Genomic DNA, 8,445 nt, shown 5'->3' with positions numbered 1-8,445 from the left:
CCCCTTGTGTGAGGTCACCTAAACTTCGGAAGCCCGCTCAGTTTGAGACTAGATTGAGAGAGCACAGGGATCTAACGTCATTGCCCAGGTGGAGGAGACAGAGATAAAGCCGGTTTTTATGAGTCATTCTTCTCACCAAGATGCCTACTGATTGAAACTCCACTGCCACTGCGTCAATGCCAACTCATAATAACCTTGTGGAAGACAGAGCAGCACTGCTCCTTAGGGGATCGGAGGCTGTACATCTTTATGGGAAGAGACACCTCATCTTTTGCAGAGCAGCCGGTGGGTTGGGTAACCTTTCAGTTAGCAACAGGAGAGATAGACTATTACATAAACCATTTCTGTCCCTACCACCTGGGTCATCATCTTCTTGTGACTTAATTACTGTCACTACTTGCTAACTGCCTTTCCAACTCCTTATCCAAAAAGCCGCCAGCGTGATCTAGTTCACCCCCAGCATTTTATGATGAAAATTCTCCAACATACAGAAGAGTTGAAAGAATTGTATAATGAACACCCACATACCTGTTATCTAGATTCTGCCGTTATTACCATTTTATTATATTTCCTTTGTCACTGTCCTGCATCTAGCCATTCATCCACCCCTTTATTCATCCATCTTTTCAAAAGGTGTGTTTCAAAGTGAATTACAGACATCAGTGTATCTTCTTCTAAATAATTCAAGTGTGCATATCATTAATCAGAAGTCTGTATTCGTGGGTTTTTTTTTTAAATGAAACAGATGGCTACTATACTCCCATGATGAAAACCCTTCTGGACTTTATAAGATAAAGTGCCAAATCCCTAACATGGAACCCAGCACCTTTTTCATTTATGTTGGTGGTGAAAATATACAAAATAAACCATCTGCCAACACAACTTGCACATTGACAATTCAGTGACATTGATTATATTTTTCATGTTGCACCATCATTGTGAGTCTCCTCTCCCAAAATATTCTACTGTGATTAACATAAGCCTGATGATACCCAAACAAAATGTTCTCTCCCTCCTCATTCCTCTCACTCCCAGTAACTCCTCGTATTTGGTTTGTATATATTTGCCTATTGAATGTTAATGAGAGAAAACAGTATTTATCATTTTGCAACTGACTTACAAAGTTGAGACATGCATTCAGACTTCGTTTCACTGTAGGCTGCCTCATATTCAAATGTGCGTATGCGTCACAGTTTATCCATCTATGGATGGACATTTCCATTTCCACCTGTCTGGCTAGTCTGAATAGCAGTGCACCGAACAAAAGGCCTTTTAAAATCTTTGCCTTATTTACTTTTCTTAATCTGTTGCCCTTTCTCTCATCTCTGCTCCAAGCACTTGTTCACCAGGCTGGTCTGTAAGTGTCCGAACCTCTTAGGCAGGCTCCCTCTGCCAGGCCTGTGTTCTCATAGCTCACCCTCTGTGCCTGGTCCACTCCTGGCTATCCCTCAGTACTTAGGAGAGAAGGTTTGAATGCATTTCTTTTCTGATCACATATTATCTAAGAACACCAAGTCTAAAATGCTTCAATCATGATTGCTACTACCCTGACTAACTTCCCCAGTGAATGGACTCCCAGAACCTATAGGCTGAGTAATTTAGTACTGTATTCTTGTTGAGTCTAATTTAGGATACAAACACATAGGCGAAGTGATTTAGTATTGTGTTATTGTATAGTTAACTCTCATTTAGGATAAGAGAATCAGTCAGAAGAATAACCAAAGAGGCGTAAACCCCAACTCAAAGAAGACACCCTTCGACAAAAGCTTCCTTTCACAACATAAATGTGGTCTGAAGGGGGCCAGGGCAGCCATGTCCCAGGATGTCAACTATCCTTCCAGATGGGGAGATCAGAATACCCTAGAGAGAGGAACGTAATGTAATAAATGTTCTGACATCCAGAAAGGGCGCAGACTGTAGTCTGGGATGAAAAAGCTATTAGATGCTGGGAAAGATCATGACAAGACAAATGTATCGATACCCAAAGAAATATGCAGCCTGATGTTAGGAGACGAGAGAGGCAATCTTGGAGATTTTATCCTGTCGTCCTTCCAACTGTTAATAAAACATACACGGAATCTCACACTGCCTCTGTGATTGGCTGCAGCCACTGGTGGCCAGGCCCTTAGCCCAGTGCCAGAAAGGATTGTTTCTCCTCCAGGAAGCTTGCACTGGTCGCCAAGGACTCCCTGGGCCCTGAGACGACTATTGTCCGTGCACTCACCTGACATCGTGAATGCCTGCTTCCAGCTGGGGGTCAAACACAGTCACACTAACAGTGCCTGGCCCAGAGTAGATGTTCAATGAACATTTGTCAAGTAAATGAGGAGAAATACTTGAATACAATTTCACGTCTTTCTCAATATACAATTATTCTTTACATAAAGCTCTTTCTTGTACACACACACACACACACACACAGAGTTTTCATACAGAGACCACTAGTTTAACCTGACTCACTCTTCTCTTTCTGCTTCCCATTTTGCTTCCCCCGCCAGAGCCTATTCTTCCCTATCCTTCTTCCTTCTAGAGCCGTAGTTCTCCACCTTCCTAATGCCACGACCCTTTCATACCGTTCCTCAAGTGGTGGTGACCCCCAACCATAACATTATTTTCTTTTTTTTTTATTAGGGGCTCATACAACTCTTATCACAATCCATACATACATCAATTGTGTAAAGCGCAGTTGTACATTCATTGGCCTCATCATTCTCAAAACATTTCCTCTCCACTTAAGCCCCCGGCATTAGGTCCTCCCATAACATTATTTTCGTTGCTACTTCATCACTGTCATTTTGCTACTGTTATGAATTGGGCGACCCCTGTGAAAGGGTCGTTCGACCCCCAAAGGGGTCACGCCCCACAGGCTGAGAACCGCTGGTCTAGTGCATAAGGGCAGGAAGAGCAAAACTGGCCGCCTCAGCTAAGCAGGCACTGCGGTGTGGTCTTCAGGCCTCACAGCAGAGCCCGTGGCCCTGTGGAGGCCTCCTGCTCCCTCCTCTTCTCTGAATCTTACAAACCCAAACTGACTGCCTTGGGGTTGATTCTGATTCATAGGACAGGGCACCTCTGACCCTGTGGGTTTCCAAGGCCGTTAATCTTTAGGGGAATAGCCTCATGCTTCTCCTGGGGAGGGCTGGAGGTTTTGAGCCATCGTGGGTTCAACCCATAGCCTAATCTCTACCCGGCCCAATGGGGAGTCTTCAAATATGTCCATATGGTAGCATTAATGGTCTTGGTCGCTCCCCTCTAGAAGGTAACCCAGAACAACCTCCCCCAAGGGAAACTTTCTTTCTCCCTGCCTGCAAACCCCACTGAAAGGAAAATCATGTCTTTCAAATTGGCTCCATGTCAGTTCTTTAATCTCTAGGCACCTAGAGAGAGAGGGTCTTTCCCCCTCTTGTTGTTGAATAGACCACATAAGTTTAACCTGCCCTCTGCCCTCTCCCTCCACCTCTCCCTCCCCTCTCCTTCTCTCTCTCCTCTCTTTTTCCTTTATCCTCACAGCTCTCTGATTTTCCTCTGTCATCCCCGGATGTCCAGCCCAGGACATCTTTACCTTTTTGATGATTTCTGTGAGCTTCCAGAGTGTTAACGCAAGGGCTTTTCATCGCCACCTGTGTTCTCATCACAACAGAGGAGATGAGTGTGAAGCCCAGCAGCCCTTGGAGAGCCTCCAGGTAAGGAAAGAGTGGATGGAGAGGCATCCACTTTCTAAGGGGAAAAGACAAACTGAGAATTAGACCAGGGCAGAAAGCTACGCCACAAAGAACTCAAATCTTTACGCTCCAGCTTATTTTCCCTCTTAGTTTGAAGACTCTTCTCCTCAACACACATGTCCCCTGTTGTCAGTGTCCCATTGTTAAATACAAACAAACCAGTCTGTTCCTGGGCCAAACAGATAGTGTTGATGATAACTGATGTTTGTTTTCAGTTTTCAAAAAGACAAAACAAAAATCTTAAATTTTTTTTAATTTAAAGATCATTTTATTGGGGGCTCTTACAGCTCTTATAACAATCCGTACACCAATTGTAGCAAACATACTTGTATATGTGTTGCTATCATTATTTTCTAGACATTTGCTTTCTATCGAGCCCATGCGATCACCTCCTCTTTTTTCCTTCCCACCCCCATGAAACTATTTTTATTGTGAATTGGGTGAAGGTGAACACTTCAGATCATAGCTTTATTCATACGCATTCTGATTCAACTCATCGTTGCAATTCCTTTAAGGTTCCATTCCGTGTTTATTCCACATTTTTTCTCCCTGTACTTCCTGTTTCCATTCTTCCTTCTTTCCAAACTCTCTGATCTTTGTCTTTGGGTAAATGCTGCCCTTTTGATCTTAAATGGTTGGTTATTCTATTGTGGGCAGGAGCCCTGATGGTGTAGCGGTTATGAGTTGAGCTGCTTAACTATAAGGTCAGCAGTTCAAAACCACCAGCAAATGCTCCGGAGAAAGGTGGGACTTTTTACTCCCCTAACCAGTTGCAGTGTGGGAAGCTCACAGGGGCAGTTCCAGCCTTTCCTATAGGGTGGTTGTGAGTTCTAATATGTAGGTTGAGTTCAGCTCCAGGCCTGAAGGGTAAGGACCATAGTCTTGGGGGTTCCTCCAGTCTCTATCTGACCAGGAAGCCTGGTCTCTTTGACGCTTTTGAGTTCGGTTCCACATGTTTCTCCCACGCTACCCAGGGCTTTCTCAGGCGATCCTTTCCAGGGTTTTGTGCGTTGTTTTACAAAGTGTAACTGATCTCAGGGCATTTTCTCTTTCAGTGCTCCCAACTGACCCCTCTCTGGGATTGTCCCATGGCCCTAAATTTCACCCTGTTTCTCTGTTTCTTCTCCCAGGCAACATCCTGTGAATGATGATCTTTATGTATGTTCCGTGTCACCTCCCAATCATTCTTGCCACTTATGGAGTCCTGTCTTGCCAAGTGTCCCAGAGCCTGCACATTCATTCATTGAACAGCAAGGGCAGTCATAGCCCATGGACCTCGCAAACCCCTTTCACGAAAGTACTCCACACTGCCTTCTTGAGACTCACTTGATTTCTAGGGTTCTGGTCTGGTCCCTGAGCCCCAAGCCCAGTCCAGCTTGCTGCTTCTCCCTCTCCTTGATCGGCTCCATTTCCTCCATCTGCCAGCTTAAGTGTTTTCTTGAGCTCTGCCATTGGGCCTCTGTTCTTCTCATTGATCATAGTCTCTGGGCAATCTCACCCTTCCTGCAACTTCCGTGACCACCTCTATGTAGGTAGTGCCTACTCAAAAACCTCTCTCCAGTGCTGAACTCTAGATTCCATATCACACCCTCCAGTGACAGTCCCTTGGATTTCCCACAGACACCTTCTACTCATTATAGCTCAGCATCCTTAGCACCCTTCTCCCTTTAGGCTGCCCTTTTTTTGTGTTAATGGAAACCCATCCCCCCAGTCACCCATGTCAGAGGCCTACAATCATCCCGGATTCCTTTTCTTCTCCTTCCTCATTCAGTGCTTTAACTCTGCCTGTAAGGCTCTTCACGAGCTGACTCTTAGTTACTGAAGAAGCCCTTTTGTTCCCATATCCATCCTCAACCAACACATTAACCAACCTGAATTAATATGTATTCCCCAAACGTACCACTGCTCTCTCCCCCTTTGCACCTTCAGTCCCTTCTGCCAGGAAGAGTCCTTCCCTGGGTCTCTTGCTGCTGTTCAACCTTTAGGGCTCTACTCAGCAGCTCCACCTCTGGAATGTCATCACCTTGGGCCTTCCTTGGTTTAGAATCTCTTCTGTGGTCCCCCATCGCTTCCTGGAGTTCTGTTTAGTACTGACTTTATTATAGGATATTATCATACATATTTGTTTATTATCTTCTCCTTTAGATTCTAAATTCTTTAAGGCTGAGAAATCCATCCTATTGTTTTATTGTTACTAGCCCCTCACAAAGTTTATGGTGCACAGAGCACCTTCTAAATTTCTGAATGAATGAATGGAACATGCCAGGTGTGACATTTCCAATGGCCTGAGCCTGCAGTAGAACTCAATTTTTCTGCATTCTTTAGGAATGTTCTTTCTTCTTAGTCCAATTTTCAGCACCTATTCTTGAATGTTCCATCCTGAGAACCTAGTATGCTTAGAATTGTAACTGTATTTGAGTAGACACAACATATCAGTAGCTATTATCAGAGGGCCTTAAAGCACTCTCACATCTGTTCTTTTAGATTGGGACAATTTTACATTCTTATAATAGTCTCATGACCTAGCCCGGCTATGGCTGCCTAGAGCATAACTCTTAGCATCATTATGCCTTCCATCCATGGCCCCCAGACCACCATTCAAGGAATATGGGCCAGTGCTGGCCTGAGGCCTACAATGGTAACCATAATCCTATTCGTATTGAGAATGGTGGGGGCCCAGGCTCAAGGTAAACTGAAGTATCCTTTTGTACTTCTAACCCTCCATACTCATTCTTGCTCCAGGTTTTGCACATGTTGTTCCCTTTTGCATGGGACACCCTTCCCTCAACTCATACTACTTTCGCTTAGCTGACTACTCACTCTCAAGGTAAACGTCCGTGACCACCGCTATGTAGGTAGTGCCTACTCAGGAACCTCTCTCCAGTGCTGAGCTCTAGATTCCATATCACACCCCTCCACTGGTAAACATCCCAAGCCCAAGGGGCTCCAATCTGGGTTGGGTGTCCCTTCTTGTACTCGCATGACCCTTGGGGCTACCTCTATCAGGACACTGGACACACCATTCTGGCATTGGTGATGATGGATGTGTGTCCTCTCCTAGACTATGGCTCCTGGACCAGGGGAGACTCTGGCTGCCCATTGCACAGATGTAATTGCAGAGCCTGGGACATAGTAGACATTCTATACGTGTTTCGTTAAGTAAACAAGTGATGTGTGTGTGTGTGTGCAAGTTTTTCTTTCTGATTCTTTTTACCAAGAAACACACCAGGAAAAACATTGAGAAACCTCAGCCTCTGTTTATATTTACAGTTTTCCATGTTCCATATATGTCATGCACAGACTTGTGAATTTTGGCCCTTTAAAGAAAAATAAAACGAGTTCTTTTCTGCCCCGCATTCACTTCTCACCTGTTATTGGATAACCTGTGCATTGAAGATCTTATTGCCCTCCATGTACTGACTCCCCCAGCTCTACAACACCTGAGGCGTGACACGGGGAGCCGTGGCTTGCTTTTCTCCTCGGGACTTAAGCCTATTTCAAGTTGAAAAACTGAAATTGGATTGCTTTCTAGCTCATAGACTGGAGAAAAATAAATATGCCATTTTCCAGATTTTTCATATCTGTATCTTATGTTGAAAATATCTAGTAAAACACATTAAGGTTTGGGAAATCCGCAGTATCTTCTGTGGACTACAGAAAGAAAAGGATAAGGAGTTAACAGTTTAAAGGTGGCAAATATTTGACTCCTTATGCTCTGTGCCTACAAATAAAAATAGAAATACTGGAATATCAATAATGTAGGAAACTGTATGTAAATTGGCTTTTGGCCATGTAATGAGCTAACAAGGAGATATGCTATAAAATTAATTTTGTGATTCTATAGTGACTGACCTCTATTACAAACCAATATGATATAACATTCTGTGAACCTCTTGAAAGGTTCATGTTATTTAAGGCTTAAGTCTCTGGAGAATGTTGATGATTGCAGACATTCAATAACTTCAGCTTATAAAATTAGATTCTAACTTGCTAAATGTTTCCTCAGACTCGAGCTGATGATCCTGTTTTTTGACCAAAGCTTCTGAAAAGTCTGGTTTCCATGGCTACTGATGCTTAAGAGGAACCGTCTACTCATCTTGTTGCACTGTCCTTAATTCTGCATTCCATCTGCAGGAAAGTCGGGAGTCTTTGTCTCCGTCAAGTCCCTGACCCAATGGCATTTTGGGATCCGGAAGAAGTTCACTGGGGTTATTTTGACTTAAGGGTGAATGGCTGCTCCATGTGACTTGCAGAGACTCAGGAGGTGATCAGGGCGGTTCTGGCTGCTGTCATTTCCCTGCTTGAGGAAACCAGGAAGGCAACTAAGATGTTCTTAGTCTTCGTCTGTCCTTGGCCTTGCACCAAACCACTAACAGATTCCATCTTACTGCTGCGCTGCTTGTCGAGAGAGAGACTGCGTACACCTATTCAGCAGTGCACACCTTGTGTCTAACACAGTTACCATCAGCCGGCATGAATGATTGCTGAACGAATGAGTCAACAGTCATACACGATAGGTATTATAAACCCAGATGGCATCAAAGACGTTAAATAAATTGTTCAAGGTCTTGCCTTATCCTCTTGCCAGCTGATAAAAGAAATATTAACAAACATTAACTTATGTCATAGTATTTTACTTATATGATAGAAGAAATCTTTTAAAAAAAAATCATTTCGAGGACCTAATGTCGGGGGTTTAAATGGAGAGAAAATGTTTTGAGAAACG

Source organism: Echinops telfairi, unplaced genomic scaffold (assembly GCF_000313985.2).
Source record: "Echinops telfairi isolate 266 unplaced genomic scaffold, ASM31398v2 ScPeMD7_7421;HRSCAF=8459, whole genome shotgun sequence".
NCBI classification, from domain to species: Eukaryota; Metazoa; Chordata; class Mammalia; order Afrosoricida; family Tenrecidae; genus Echinops; species Echinops telfairi.
This window is presented reverse-complemented; position numbering follows the sequence as displayed.